Here is a 17,255-nt window from a genome sequence, read left to right as displayed (position 1 = left end):
GAACTTCCTAATAGATGTGTTATGTCACTAATCCACCAGCTAGCTGGTAACCTTTAGTAATGTTAAGGTTTATATTTTAGCCAATGGTCCCACAGTTTTACCTCGAGAAACACCTGGGTGGATGCCATATGCTCAAGTGATTTATTTCCATCTGAATTATCATTTTGTTCTAGAACATTGTGTGCGTGCATCATCATTTCACATGCACCATCTGGCCTGGCTCGGCAGCTACCGGAATTAAGTGTCCAGCATCTTGTCCGAGATGCCATTGCTGGAGTGCCTCAGAGACACTAGGCAAAATCACGTGTGGAAAAAAATGCCACCAAAGGGAATGGAAGTCAAATTTAAGGTTAAAAAAATTAGTAATCATAATACGGAACCTTCCTAAAATCCAATACTGTCTTCATTTACTAATCTGGAATCAATGGATTTAATTCAGTAATAGGAAAGTCTCTTCAATGCTTAGAGCATATATTAATCAGACTTCTCTCAGGAGAATGGAGCTCCTGCCAGATGGTTCAATAGAGATAAGTTAATACAGGGAACCAGTTATAAAGGTATTGGAAAAATTGAGCAACTAAACAAAGGACAATGAGATAACCCAGCAATTCACAACAGCAGGGAGTTGTTATACCATATTATCGAAACCCAGAAGCCAGAGCTACAAAGCAGAAACTGGAAACTCAAGACACCCCCTGATGAAATACCCTGGCTTCTCCTTTTCTTTTTTTCTACAGCCTCCCTCCTGCACTCTCCATCTGTGAAATGCAGACAGAAACCAATTGGCAAGGAAGCTTGGGGAAATGCAATCTACAAGGGCAGCCCTGCTGGGATTTAGAGCAGAGCAGAGGAAATAGATATGAGATCTCAGATCAAATAAGCAGTGAGTGGCCCAGGGCACCAGCAATGAGCTAGTATTTTGCCATGAAGAGGTTACTTCTCTGCTCATGAAAGACTGCCCAGTGCCTCGGTCTCTCCAGATATTCACATTTATTGCTCTTTCAACTCTAGCTTCCCCATGAATAGGTCCCCCACACCAGCCCCAGACCCACTTGTACTTCCCACTCTTAATCTCTGTTTGCACCTTGACCGATGTCACATTTCATCATCTTTGTCCATAGAGGTTGATCTAGACCCTGACCAGCTTTGAACTCCGTGTGCCTCTGCAAAGGCTGTGGACTTTGAGCCAATATCCGGACTTGTGACCTTTGTCCAATCCCATGGATCTGTCTGCACTTCCCAATTCCAGTTTTTCTTTCGCAAAATCAATGGAACCATAAATAGAGGTTCAAGTATATTAAAATCATAATGGTAACTAATGTCATGAGTAAAAAATCATCTGTATCTATCAAATATTGGAGGAGCAAGGAGGGAATATGGGACAGGGTGAGCTAAATCTTCATCTGATGCAGGAGGTTAATATGTAACATTTAAAGGTGATAAATGGAGATGGAATTAAAAAATTAGACAGCTGGAAGTAACCAACATAATTTAAAACACAAACAACTAAAAAGAAATAGGATGGTCGCCTTTGGGCAGTGGGGCTGTAGAGGAAGGTGTGAAACAAGGGTTTTGCTTTTCATTATAAATACTTCTGTATTCTTTGATTTTTTTTTAACCATAATAGTTTCTGTACTCAGATTTTGCACTTGATTGATGGAATACTCTTCCCCCAGATATCCACATGGTTGGCTCCCTCAGTTCCTTCGGGCTTTCCCTGAGCACACTATTGAAAATAGTGACGTCCATCTCCCCATTCTGTGTTTTCTTTCCATACCACTTATCACCATTGAACATTCTATATAATTTTCTTATTCATTTTGCTTCTTTTCTGTCTGCCCCAATTACAATGTAATCTTCCTAAGAGCAGGGGCCTTGTTTTGTTCACTGATAAATACCATCACCTAGAACAGTGGCTGGTACTGTTGATTGACTATATGAACAAATTGTGTGTGTGTGTGTCTGCATGTGTGTGACTACATGAAAAAAAAGTTAATGACCAATAAGTCTTTTAGAAAAATCCTCACTTTTTTTTTTTTGCCTGTTTGTTTTTACTTTGTTATGTTTCACATTGAGATAGTTCTTGGAGGATTAACTAGGCCTGAAATTTTCCAAGTGGGTTACTCTTTTGTACGCTTGTCCTTCAAAAGTTCCTCTGAGTTCAACCTAATGAAGCAACAGGGTGGTCCAAGAACAGGGAACTGACATCATTGGGAAAAAGTAAAGGAGATTCGCTGGCAGAACACTTCCTTACCCATGAGGATGAAGATTCCCCAGGGTGCTACCCAAGAAAAGAAACTTTGAAATGAGGGCAAACTCCATTAAGAAAGAATATAACCAAAAGAACATGCTGTCTTAATGGGTGGTGGGTTTCGTTTGTTTTCTAAAATTTTTCAGTTATTTAAATCTAGGTCTTCCCTGGTGGCGCAGGGGTTAATAATCTACCTGCCAATGCAGGGAATGCGGGTTTGAACCCTGGTCCGGGAAGATCTCACATGCCGCAGAGCAACTAAGCCTGCACGCCACAACTACTGAAGCCTAGAGCCTATTCTCCGCAGCAAGAGAAGCCACCGCAATGGGAAGCCCACGTGTAGCAATGAAGACCCAACGCAGCCAAAAATAAATGAATAAAAATAAATTTTTTAAATAAATCTAAAAAACTAAAGAATGAAAGGTTAGACAATCTTGTTAAAGTACAGGTCTTTTAGAGAGTCTAACAACTACACATTTTGAGGACGTTAAATTCACTGCAACCAGTGTACTCTTACCCAGTTTCTTCTGAAAAGACAAGTAGTTCCTCACAAAGGAATCCACAGGTATTAACAGCAAAAACACCCACTCTCTTCAGTCCCTCGAAGGACTTCACCTGCAAGCTTGCTGCTGAGTCCTCGCACTGATTCGACTGAATCACTGGCACAGTCGAGTAGATAAGATTCAGAATGCAGAGTTCGAGACCCCGGTCTGGGTTCAAGACCAAGCTCACCACTTACTGTGGTGTAACCATGGAAAGATCTCCCTGCTCTGAAGACTGGCCCCAAGCTCCTCATCTCTGTGGCAGGTGTGATGGAACCTACTTCACAGGGTTGTAAGGGTTAGATGGGGTAAGGGGCGTAAAATGCTTGCTACAGTGCGTACAGCATAGTAAGTGTCAATAAGAAGCGGGTATTTTTATGATTGTTATCATTTTTGGGGTAGCTACAGTCATTTGTGAAGTTAGGACATGTCTCTCAAAAAACAAATAGGGCTTCCCTGGTGGCGCAGTGGTTGAGAGTCCGCCTGCCGATGCAGGGGACACGGGTTCGTGCCCCAGTCCGGGAAGATCCCACATGCCGCGGAGCGGCTGGGCGCGTGAGCCATGGCCGCTGAGCCTGCGCGTCCGGAGCCTGTGCTCCGCAACGGGAGAGGCCACGACAGTGAGAGGCCCGCGTACCACAAAAAAATAAAATAAAATGTTGGATTCTAAATTCGATTTCATACCCATCACCTTACCAATACATTCCTCACAATTGCCAGTCCTTATAACCCTTTAAATACACATGTTTAAGCTTTAATTATATGACTCTTCCAGAAGAGAAGATATACCCTTACCTTTGACACACACACAAAAATTTTGCCCTGTAGTGGTAGGCTTGTGTTTTGTTGGAAAAACATGTGTTACAGTCCCATATGCTTTGCTGCTAGTTCTCATGCTGTGCTCACTAAAATTTTATACTTTAGGATGATTAACAGATCTCTATCTATTGACTAGTATCCTCTGGGTAGTGGTTAGATTTTAAAGTGACCAACATCTAGGTTTGGATTTCATCAGGCTGGCCGAACATTACTCAGAAGTTTGACTTGACCAGAAATTTCTAAAAGGAAAAGACTGCTACCTCTTGCTTTCTCTTTCCAGGGGAAATGTGAACAGTTCAGTTTACCAACCAAGTCACTGACTAGATAAAGGCCCAGGTGCCCTAGAATTAGAGTTTCCAGATAAAATAAGAATGCCCAATTAAATCTGAATTTCAGATAAACAATTTTCAGTACAAGTATGTCCCAAATATTACATCACTATCTGAAACTCAAATTTAATAGGCATCCTATATTTTTATTTGCCAAATCTGGCAACCTACCCAGAGCACAGAGATAACCACTGACCTCACACCCCTCCATCATGGAGTTAACTTCCCTACTAAATTTTGAGTTGCTTGAAGTGGGCCCTGCGGGCTTTGGTCCTTGTGCCTAGCACAGCGTAGTTGTTTAATGAGTGTGTCAGGAAGGAAGGAAGGTAGGAGGGAAGGGAGGGACGATGGATCTAGTCTTTGAGGACTGAGCAAGGGTCAGACTGTCAGATGGCAACACCAGTGCTGCTGCCCTGAGCCCAGCAGCTGCTTGACCCCAGCTTCTAATCATGTAACTTGTCCTGATTCCCAGCATCCCTATAGACAAGACAAATAAAGGCAGGTGATCTGAACTGCACAACCCACACACTTCAAGGGTGATAATAAACAGCACTGATACTGGTCCACAGTGCTAAACACTCAATAGGGAATAGAAGGGTCCAGATAGAACTGGAGAAGGGGCCAATGCTGCTTAGTTCCAGGTCATTGTTGCCAACCAAAAGTACCCATTCTCAGCATGGTCAGATCGTCCAGCTTTTCAAATGAAGCCGGAGATCCATACGTTTATGTGAAATCTCCCAGTTTTTAATTAAAGACAAATAATTCAAAAATTGTTTTATTAATATTTTATGGCCAAATAAAACACACTTGCAGGCTGAATTTGGCCCCCAGCCCTTGGTTCACATCTCTGGACTTTGTAACTCAAATTTTCTGCAGAGTTGCCAATAAGTTCATAAACTATTTTGATTGAAGTTGCTGCTGTACTAAATAAGTAACTTGAAGGCATCACACCACTTTTGTGGCTATTTAGTTCAACTGGTTTTAAAATAGTGTTGAAGAGATTAAGGACAAAAGAGCAACCATCCTATTTTTATAATAACACATTTCACTCTCAGTCTTGACCAGTCCTCCCACCTACTCATGGCATTGGTTACATCAAGCCAAGAAAGGGGGAAAAAAAAAATATATATATATATACACACACACACACACACACACACACACACACACACACACACACACATAGCTGGTGCAACATAAATCCATCCTAATTCCTGGAGAGCCAACCCAGAGTATGATCTTTGATTATCCTGAAGTTATCTAAGTTGTTACCCTAAAGATCATAAAGTTTTAAAATATTTAAACTCCAATGAACCATTTTCAGATCTAAAAATATCTTTTCATATTGTCCTATGCTTTCATTATGGTTTTAATTCCTCTATTGCCTATTTTATAATTTTAAACATACTTTTTATAGTATCTTTCAGCTTGTCGATCTCAAATATAACACTAATTCTCTTGTTTGGTCTGTCGACTCTGCCTCATGGAGTATTTCTTCCTTATGTGTTTGTGTTTTCTCCTGTGAGCACATTTTCAGCAGGGATTTTTTTGCAGGGGTGGAGAGATGCCTATGGAAATCCCACGTATCCTGTTACAGAAGTGTTGCTACAGGGAAATTTGGTATTTTCTTCTACAAATTACACTGAGTTACCTTTCCATTGCGGAGCACAAGCTCTGGACGCGCAGGCTCAGTGGCCATGGCTCTCGGGTCCAGCCGCTCCGCGGCATGTGGGATCTTCCTGAACCAGGGCTGGAACCCGTGTCCCCTGCATCGGCAGGCGGACTCTCAACCACTGCGCCACCAGGGAAGCCCTGAGTTACCTTTTTAATGTTCTCTCTTGAATCGAAGATTCTGGGACTACTTGGGTAAATATAAATTTGAACGCCACCTACACAACTCACATGCCTGGGTCTCTGATTTCTCAAAGGCATAGAAATGCTTTAGATCACTTCCCTAAGTGAGCAAACTGTTTCTAGTCCTATTTTACTAAAGGTGCAGCCCTGGAAGTGTTCTGTCTCTAAGGAGAGCTCTCAGATTTAGTTTCATCTCTTACAAAAGCCCAAGGCCACACCTCTGTCCTCAAATGAACATAAATATTAAGCCCCCAGTGACTAGTCCCTTTGGTCTATTTCCAGACTAATATCTTTCTGAGCCATTGTAGCACCAGATCTCAAAGTCACACATCTGGCTTCACATTTCCTCATTGGTTTTGGCTCCCAGGGAATTCTCTTTCTTCATTTTGAGCTCGGGTATTGTATTTAAATTTTTTGTTTCAATATTTTGTCCTGCATTTACACGTGCTTGGAATGAGGAAAGAAGATAATATGGGCTATCTCAGTAAGCCATATCCCCAGAACCCAGAAAATATATTTTTATAAAGTTTTCTATTAAATGGAAAGCATACATTATCTTGGCAAAATTCTTATCAGAAAATGTTGTTTCCATTTCCCAAATAACTTTGGTTCATTTCCCCAGCTGAAATTTCTTTTTTGAAAGTAAGTAGTGGAGCCAAAATTGGCCATATGTTGTATATAAAATTTTATAAACTGCCTTCTTGATGTATTGTTTTTATCTTAAAACATTAGATAATTACCATTTCCTGTATCATTAAAAATTCATTCAAAAAACCCTGGTTTTTAGGACCTGTGTATTATTTCACTGCATATCATAATTTGTTTAACAGTTACTCTATATTGAACTTGGACATATTTTCCAATGTTTTATATAAATGATACTATGATGGTTATCATCATATTTAAATATTTGTTCACTTTTTTTATTATTTCCTTAAGATATATTCATAGAAATGTCTTTACTGGGGAGTTGCATTAACTCATTCAAGCCTGTGTACTACATGGGAAATGATTGTTTAAATTGTATCACTGCCAAGAACCGAACTGGCTAATGTGCCAGCAGGAAGAGAATGATTAGCAACTACCCTCCAGTAAACCGCAATTTCATAAGATTATTGTTTGTTTTACGAAAAGTTGTCTCTTGGTTGCAAGTCGTTAGGAACCAATGATAAAGAAAACCCTAGATGGGTTTCACAAGTGTGTTTAAATTTCACAAGCTTTGCCTATACCACCAGAAAGCCAAATGCAGTTTGCTGCTTTCATGCAATCTCCCAACTTGCTTTTCAAAGACAGCCCTTCATTTCCCGCTCCACGTTTCCAAATGTCATCCGTCTATAAGGATCCAAATCGAATGCCATTTCCTTCAGGATCCCACCTTATCAGGAGAAAAAGATGCCTAATGTCACCCTCCTCTGCTCTCCCCCAGCACTTACTATATTCTCACAACATCAAACACTGTCCACTCTGTCTTACAGTCGTTGTGCCCATCTCCCATACTCAGCTATATATGCCTTAAGAATAGGATCTGTTTTTCCCCGTTTTATTGAAAAAAAATTGACATATATCAGTGTATAAGTTTAAGGTATACAGCATGATGATATGATTTACATGTATTGTGAAATGATTGCCACAAAAGGTTTAGTTCATATCCATCATCCCCTAGAGATACAATAAAAAGAAAGGAAAAAAATTCTCCTTGTAATGAGAACCCTTAGGATCTACTCTTTTAACAACTTTCCTATATATCATACAGCAGTGTAAACTATAGTCATCATGTTGTACATGACATCACAAGGACTTATTTATCTTGTAACTGTAAGTTTGTACTTTTTGACCACCCTCCTCCAATCCCCCCTCTCCCCCACCCCACCTCTGATAATCACAAATCTGACCTCGTTTTCTATGAGTTTGGTAACTTTTGTTTAGTTTTGTTTTGTTTTGTTTAGATTTCACATGTAAGTGAGATCATACAGTATTTGTCTTTCTCTGTCTGACTTATTTCACTTAGTATAATGCCTTCAAGGTCCATCCATGTTGTTGCAAATGGTAGGATTTCCTCGTTTTTTATGGATAAATAATATTCCACTATTCCACTCACAACTTTTTTATCCACTCTACCAATCAATGGACACGAAATGTTTCCATGTCTTGGCTATTTTAAATAATGCTGCTATGAGCATGGGGGTGCAGTTGTCTTTTTGAGTTAGTGTTTTCGTTGAGGACAGAATCTTTTTTATAATTTATTTTATTGAAGTATAGTTGATTTACAATATTGTGTTAATTTCTACTGTACAGCAAAGTGATTCAGTTATATGTATATATATTTGGTGGGCCAAAATGTTCGTTCGGTTTTTTCCGTAAGATGGCTCTAGTAGCACTTAGTTGTCTCTGACTTCATTCAAAACAATTTTGTTAGATTATATGTGACAGCTGTCATATCAGCGTGCATTTTAAAAAAGACATCAAAATTGGTGAATTTTTGTGTAGCCATTTTAATATTGACGATGGAATAAAAAAGCAACATTTTTGACATATTATGTTTTATTATTTCAAGAAAGGTAAAAACACAACTGAAACACACAAAAAGATTTGTGCAGTGTATGGAAAATGTTGCTGTGACTGATCAAACATGTCAAAAGTGGTTTGCCAAGTTTCGTGCTGGAGATTTCTCACAGGACGATGCTCTACTGTTGGGTAGACCAGTTGAGGTTGATAGCGATCAAATTAAAACAATAATTGAGAACAATCAATGTTATACCACTTGGGAGATAGCTGACATACTCAAAATATCCAAATCAAGCACTGAAAATCATTTGCACCAGCCTGGTTATGTGAATTGCTTTGATGTTTGGGTTCCACATAAGTTAAGTGATAAAAACCTTCTTGACCATATTTCTGTTTGTGATTCTCAACTTAACTGTAACAGAAACTTTCCATTTTTAAAACAAATTTTGACAGGCGATGAAAAGGGGATACTGTACAACAATGTTGAACAGAAGAGATCATGGGGCAAGTGAAATGAACCACCACCAACCACACCAAAGGCCGGTCTTCACCAAAGAAGTTGATGTTGTGTATATGGTGGGATTGGAATTGGAGTCCTCTATTATGAGCTCCTTCCGGAAAAGCAAACAATTAATTCCAACAAGTACTGCTCCCAGTTAGACCAACTGAAAGCGGCACTCGACGAAAAGCATCCAGAATTAGTCAACAGAAAACGCATAATCTTCCATCAGGATAACACAAGACCGCATGTTTCTTTGATGACCAGGCAAAACTGTTACAGCTTGGCTGGGAAGTTCTGATTCATCCACCATATTCACCAGACACTGCACCTTCAGAATTCCATTTATTTCAGTCTTTACAAAATTCTCCCAATAGAAAAAATGTCAATTCTCTGGAAGACTGTAAAAGGCACCTAGAATGGTTCTTTGCTCAAAAAGATAAAAGTTTTGGGAAGATGGAATTATGAAATTGCCTGAAAAATGGCAGAAGGTAGTGGAACAAAAGGGTGAATATGTTTTTCAATAAAGTTCTTGGTGAAAATGAAAAATGTGTCTTTTATTTTTACTTAAAAAACTGAAGGCACTTTTTGGCCCACCCAATACATTCTTTTTCATATTCTTTTCCATTATGTTTATCAGGATATTGAGTATAGTTCTCTGTGCTATACAGTAGGACCTTGTTGTTTATCCATCCTATATATAATAGTTTGCATTTGCTAATCCCAAACTGCCAATCCACCCCCACCCTCCTCCCCCTTGGCAACTACAAGTCTGTTCTCTATGTCTGTGAGTCTGTTTCTGTTTCATAGATATGTTCATTTGTGTCATATTTTAGATTCCACATATAAGTGATATCGTATGGTATTTGGAGGACAGAATCTTTGATTAATCTTCACATCCCCCAAAGTACCTAGAACTCTAACTCTGTCTAAGGCATAGGAAAAAGTCAATAAATAATGCTTGTAGATTTTAATGTACAAATGGTAATAATCCTAACTATATACAATTTCATTAACAACTTAGCAACAATATATAGTTCTACTATTAAAGAGTGAAAAATTAGTTTTTACTCAACTATTTTGAGGAAGTTTTCCTCTCAGAATATAAATACCACCTTGATAAAAACTACCTAGTAATTGATTTGGAGACATCAAAACTTAAATAAATCAGTATGATTCAAGCAAAAATAATGTAACATTGAAAAATTCAGTTAAAAAAGTTCAGTTAATATGATTTTTTGCGTCTAACATTGTAACTAATTTTATCTACATGATGGCTGAGAATAAGCCTAATTATAATACAAATAGCAAAGTTAAGTGATTTTTTTTTCCTTTTTGAATACTTTTTTCTTTTAAAATTTTAGTAATAATCTTTAACTATTTGAGAAATGAACCTGACCACCAAATGACCATTTCGTACTTTTTTTTCCTGTTAACAATAAGCTTATAGTGGATGGATGTATGGATAGATAGATAGATGATACGCAAATACAGCAACATGTTAACAACTATATTATTTAAATCAGAGCTTGATAAACTTTTTCTGTGAAGGGTCAGATAGTATTTAGGCTTTGCAATCCCCATTGCAACGACTCAACTCTGCTGTTATAATACAAAAGCAGCCAGAAACAATACATGAACTAATAGGCATAGCTGTGTTCTGATAAAACTTTATTTACAAAAACAGGCAAGCAACTGGATTTGACCCATGGACTGTAGTTTGCCAACCCCTGATCAAAATGATGCATATATGGATATTCACCATATAATTCTTTCAACTTTTCTGTATCTTTTAAAGATTTTATAATAAAATGTTGGGGGGAAAATATGTCTATGAATTATCCAAAGGTTTTAACTACTATGCAAATGTTTAAATATTAAAAGCTTATATATTGTCCCCATGTTTTTGTTTTTATATATGTTCTTTGATACAGCCTTCAGATGGTAAACAATTTAATATCAAATTTTCTGAAATATCCTTAGATTTGGGCATTAAAATCATCCTGAACAGGAATGATTGATCCAAAATGATTGGTCCTTGGTAATAAGAAGAAGAAAAATTGCCTCCCTGCTTTTCTCCCCCCCAGTGACTTACTGTGTAGCAATGACTTTCCACTTAATTGTGACCTTTCCTTTCCTGTCAGGGGAGGGGAGGTGGACGTTTTTGTGGCACTATTATTTTGTATACAGTGTACATGCCTTTTTCCAACCTTTTAAAGACGTTCTATTATTTAAAGTTGGCATTATCTAAAGTTGACAGCAGTGACTTTTCACATTATATTATTTCCCTTTGAATATTTCCATCTACACGGTACTTAATATAATCTGACATATTTTCATTTTCTTCACAATGTGGATTTTTTAAACTACTTTTCCTGGCAGTTGTGACACTGGTTAGTTAAAACATTAAATGGAGTCTAAATTTGAGGTGTTTATAGTATTAGCTCTGCTAGACAGAACAAGATGACAATCAGGCCATAAGACACCCTTTAGGATCTGTGTAACCTTTTTTTAAAAGTTTATTTATTTATTTTGGGCTGCGTTGGGTCTTTGTTGCTGTGGGTGGGTTTTTCTCTAGTTGCGGTGAGCGGGTGCTACTCTTTGTTGCGGTGCGCGGGCTTCTCATTGCAGTGGCTTCTCTTGTTGCGGAGCACGGGCTCTAGGCATGCGGGCTTCAGTAGTTGTGGTGTGTGGGCTCAGTAGTTCTGGCGCATGGGCTTAGTTGTTCTGTAGCATGTGGGATCTTCCCAGACCAGGGCTCGAACCCGTGTCCCCTGCATTGGCAGGCGGATTCTTTTGTTTTAATTATTTATTTATTATTTATTTTTGGCTGTGTTGGGTTTTCGTTTCTATGCGAGGGCTTTCTCTAGTTGTGGCAAGCGGGGGCCACTCTTCATCGCGATGCGCGGGCCTCTCACTATCGCGGCCTCTTTTGTTGCAGAGCACAGGCTCCAGACGCACAGGCTCAGTAGTTGTGGCTCACGAGCCTAGTTGCTCTGCGGCATGTGGGATCTTCCCAGACCAGGGCTCGAACCCGTGTCCCCTGCATTGGCAGACGGATTCTTAACCACTGTGCCGCCAGGGAAGTTCCCTGTGTAGCCTTCTTGAACTGAAGCAGAAAAAATTCTGCGTCATAGTCACTGGCTTAATTCATAATCCAAACCAGCGTTAGGAGGCAATCATAGTGTCTTTTTCCCTGACAGAATTTTTCTTTAGGCCTATAAAGCAATTCTGGCCTTAGAGACAACCATTCTCCATAGAAGACAAAAAATGGGAGCAGGGAGGAAAACAGTCTCTGTCATAGGATCATTTCAGCCACCACAATCCCAAGAGCTTCTGAGGAGCCCAGACCTCCTGGGTGCACACACTGCCTGCCTCCCAAAACTGAGGATGCCCCCCAGCCTTCTCGCCACTTGGCTCTTTTATGGAGACCCCTGGTGTAAGACCCAGTGGATCCCCCCAGAGGACCTGGCCCTCTCCTGTGCTGCAGTCACCTGCACTAAGCGCCCACAGTCACCCACCTTGTTCTAGAGAGTCACCATTTTAAATGAAGAAACTGACTCTGAGAGAAGTTAGATGCCTACCTACACCCTTCCCTCCTACTGGGATGAATCCCCAGTTCTGAACTCTTCTGTTTCTGTCCCATCACCACCATTTCCTGACAAGGCAGCTATCTTGCAAATGCCTCCTTTTTGAAATAGTGCAGAGTATAAACTCTGAAGTCAAGTATATCAGAGTTCAGCTCTCATAACTGCCACTTACTAGGTATGGATTTTGATCAGGTTACTTAACCCTGCTGTGCTGGGCTGAAAATGGCTCCTAAGATATGTCTGCATCCTGATACCTGGAACCTGTGAATGTTACCTTATATGGTCAAGTTTTTGCAGGTGTGATTAACTAAGGATCTTGAAATGAGGAGATTACCCTGACTATCCAAGTAGGCCCCAAATGCCATCACAAGTGTCCTTAAAGAGAAAGATAGAGGGAGAGTAGATGCCACACACAGACAAAAAAATGATGTGAAGGTGGCGGTAGAGATTGGAGTGATGTGGCCACAAGCCAAAGGATGCAACGGCAGTTAGAAGCTGGAAGAGACAAGGAACAGATGCTCCCCTGGAGCTTCCAAAAGGAACCAGCCCTGCTAACATCTTGACTGCAGGCCTCTAGCCTCCAGAACTGTGAGAGAATAAATCTCTGTTGTTTCAAGCAACGTACTTTGTGGTAATTTGTTACAGCAGCCGTGAAAAACTAATATACTCGCTAAGCCTCAGTTTCTTCATCTATTAAACAGAAATAATATATACCTTGCTAGGCTGTTCTGATAACAAAAATTAACAAATGCAAAATACTACCTCCATCTCTGGCATACAGTAGGTATACAGTACATAGCAGCTGTTGTTTCTATTATAATTATCTTCATTATTTTTTAATATGAGTAAAAGAGTATAGGCAGCTTATCCTAAACCCGACACTGCTGTTTTAAAAATTAGTCAAACCCAGGAATAAAGACACAGACCTACTAGAGAATGGACTTGAGGATATGGGGAGGGGGAAGGGTAAGCTGTGACAAAGCGAGAGAGTGGCATGGACATATATACACTACCAAACGTAAAATAGATAGCTAGTGAGAAGCAGCCGCATAGCACAGGGAGATCAGCTCAGTGCTTTGTGACCACCTAGAGGGGTGGGATAGGGAGGGTGGAAGGGATGGAGACGCAAGAGGGAAGAGATATGGCAACATATGTATATGTATAAATGATTCACTTTGTTATAAAGCAGAAAGTAACACACCATTGTAAAGCAATTATACTCCAATAAAGATGTAAAAAAAAAAAATTAGTCAAACCAAATACTCAGTATATCATCTTTGTATGGGAAGAGCCGTATATTTATTTATAGTTTTTATCAAAATACTGCCTTTCATCCAAACGTTGTCTTCTATACTGTTGCTATATTATTATGAAGTACCAGATCTATTCATGACAATAATTAAATAAGCCATGTTGCATTTTTCCAAGCATTTACTTGTGAATTTTACAATAAATTACATGTTTAAAATGGGAAATAAACAGTTCCAGCTGTTTTGAGGACAGCAAATCTAAATTCAAACTGCTGAATTCTGGAAGAACTACAGATCTTTTAAGTAAGCTATAATTTTTAAAAACCGATGTCAACTCTTTCTTATTCAAAACTTTAACATTCACTGATATGTAAGTAGGGGAAAGTGGGAGTTTTACATTATTAAAGACTGCTTCCCCGCACACAGAATTGTAGTATGTAGGGAAGTAATCATTCATTTAACTAATGATTGTTAAGGAACTGTGCTAAGCATTGGAGGATAAAAAGGTGAAAAAGACAGAGCCCCTACCTTGGAGGGGCTCACAGGACAGTGAAGGACATAGAAATTTAAGCAGATAGATTAAAGTTCAGAGTAATAGTGAAGCTAACATTTACCGGGTGTCTCCTATGTGCCAAACACTGTAGAACTCTTTACATGAGTTATTTAATTCTCACAACAACTCTAGGCAGTGAGGTTTTAGCAAGATTAACTCCCTAAAGGTCATATGGCTAGTTTAAAAAAAGTCTAATTCCTGAGAACTCTGTCCTAACCACTACTACAGAGGCATAAACTACATACTATGAGAACACAGAAAAGAAGAAACTTACTGTGTCTGAAGGAAGTGAGGAGGCTTCATCCCAGAAATATATTTAAGCTGGATCAAAACTGAATGAGAGTTAGGAGGACTTTTTTAAGGTGAAGAAAAAGTCAAAAGGCACTCCAGAGGGAGAAGAGAACCTGTGCAAAAGTGAAGCATCAAAAAAGGGCTCTTTTTTTACGATGGCTGGAGTGCCAATGAGGTTTGGTGGTCAGGAGTAGTATACTGTACACAAATAAGGACATCAAACGATTAAAGTCTTTGGGGAGAACCAGAATCAGATTTGCATTTTAGAAAGATGCCTGAGGATCCACGTGGAGGATGGAGTGTACAAAAAGAAGTTAAACCTGGAGGCAGAGCCTTCAAGTTCAAGGTGGTAATCAGAACACCACTCACTTACCAATTTCCATTGGAATAATGAAGCAAGTACCAAAGAAAATACTTTGTATTACTGTTGGAAATCAGAGAAGGATGCCATCCACATATCAGAAGGCATTGTGGCAGAAGAGATGCTTGATCTCACTGACTGGTAGACTCATCTAAAAATGTCTGAAACAGGGGCTTCCCCAGTGGCACAGTGGTTAAGAATCCGCCTGCCAGTGCATGGGACATGGGTTCGAGCCCTGGTATGGGAAGATCCCACATGCCGCAGAGCAACTAAGCCTGTGCGCCACAACTAATGAGCCTGTGCTCTAGAGCCCATGAGCCACAACTACTAAGCTGGCGTGCTGCATCTACTGAAGCCCACGCAGCTAGAGCCCATGCTCCACAATAAGAGAAGCCACCACAATGAGAATCCTGCACACCGCAACGAAGAGTAGCCCCCTGCTCACCGCAGCTAGAGAAAGCCGGTGCACAGCAATTAAGACCCAACACAGCCAAAAATAAATAAATGAATAAATTTATTTTTTTAAAAAATGTCTGAAACAAATTTGAAGCTCAGTGTGTGTGCACACACACTAAATTTAGACAAAATAGAATTCAATGGAAAATATTTTTTTTAAAACAGGAAAAGGAGTAATGTCAGATGTATAAAAGGGAAAATTCAACCAGGAATACAGTCATGAGTGATTATGCACCAAATAAGATAGCATCAAAATAGATAAAACCAAAGCTGCTAGAAGCACAGGGAAAAGTCCAAAGTTGTAACCATAATAGGAGACTTTAACATACTCTCTCTTCTTAATAGATCTAAAAGCAAACACAGTTAATGTATAAAAATATAACGGAAGCTTGAGTTAATAATATATATCATACTTTGTATCCCATAAGTTTTAAATTGTTTCACATCCTAGCCAACAAGAAAATCTCCATACATTCCAAAAACTAAAGTTGTACAGGCTACACTTCCTAACCACAATGCAATTAACAAAAGGGAAAACAAACAAAAAAGTAGACCATTAGGAATTATTAAACACTATATTAAATAGTTTGGGCCACAAAAGAATATTAAATTGCAATTACAGACTTTTTAGAAAAGTCTAAAAGACGAAAGTCTAGTGTTTTTAGAAAACACTACATATCTAAACTTGTGGAGAAAAGTACTCAGAGGAAAACATGAAGCCTCAAGCATTTATATTAAACAAACAAAAAATCAAAATAACTTAAATATAGCTCAGTCAAGAAGCTGTAAAAAGCACCAAAAAATAAATTTAAGGAAAATATGAGGAAAGACAGAATGCAGCAGCTCACAGCATAATCAGTTCAAAGTATCAATTATTTTTAAGAAATGGTTCACTTTTACAGACTAAGAAAACTTAGCTCTGGCAATCATTATCAAGGTTAAGGAGAAAAAACACCAATGTACAACATAAGGAATGAGAAAGGAGGCACAAACACAAATAAATTTATTTAATCTCTATTTTCTGAATACATATTATGTATATATATGACAAAATCTTTGATGAAAAGGTGATAAACCTAGTAGGATAATAACCAAAGGGGAAGACTTTTCAACATGTCTAAAAATATCCCCCCAAAAGATACCAGGTTATAGTCCCATGTGGTTTCACAGATTAGTTCTTACAAATCACAAAGAGGAATCCATAATTTATATGCTAAAGAATATAGAAAAAAAAAGGAATGTTTCCCATTTCATTCTACCAGATGATATAACCTTGACATTTAAACCTGAAAAATATGCAAAAAAATAGTTATCTAACGTATAGAGATTTAAAATCCTAAATAAAATACTGAAAATTATAATCCAGAAGTATATTTTTAGAATATCTTAATTTATAATTCAGTTAATGTAGTTCACCTGTTAACAAACTAAAAATGTAAAAGCTGTGTGATCATCTCAACACACACAGAAAAAGCATTTGACATCTAAATCTCAGCAAACTAGGAATAGAAGGAAATTTTCTCAACATAATAAAAAATATCTATGAAAAATCTGCAAATAATATCAAACTCAGTGGTGAAAGTCTAAATGTTTGCCACCTAAGATCAGGAACAAAATGAGAATATCCGCTCTCACCACTTCTAGTCACCATTGTTCTGGAGATTCTAGCCAGTGCAATAGCCAAGAAAAAGAAATAAAAAGCATCCAGATTGGAAAGGAAGAAGTAAAACTGTATTATTCAGAGATGGCGTGTTTGTCTATGTAAAAATATGATGAAATCTGCAAAAAATAAAGCTGTTAGAAATAATAAATAAGCCTAGCAATATTGCAGACTTAAGATTAATACATAAAAAGCAATTGTATTTTTATACATACTAGCAATGAACAATTAAAATTGAAAGTTCAAAAATAATGAGAAAAAAATTAACAAAGAACTAAATACATGGAGAGATTGG

This window comes from Delphinus delphis, chromosome 16 (assembly GCF_949987515.2).
Source record: "Delphinus delphis chromosome 16, mDelDel1.2, whole genome shotgun sequence".
Lineage (NCBI taxonomy): Eukaryota > Metazoa > Chordata > Mammalia > Artiodactyla > Delphinidae > Delphinus > Delphinus delphis.
The sequence above is the reverse complement of the archived record's forward strand: the minus strand, read 5'-3'. Positions refer to the sequence as shown.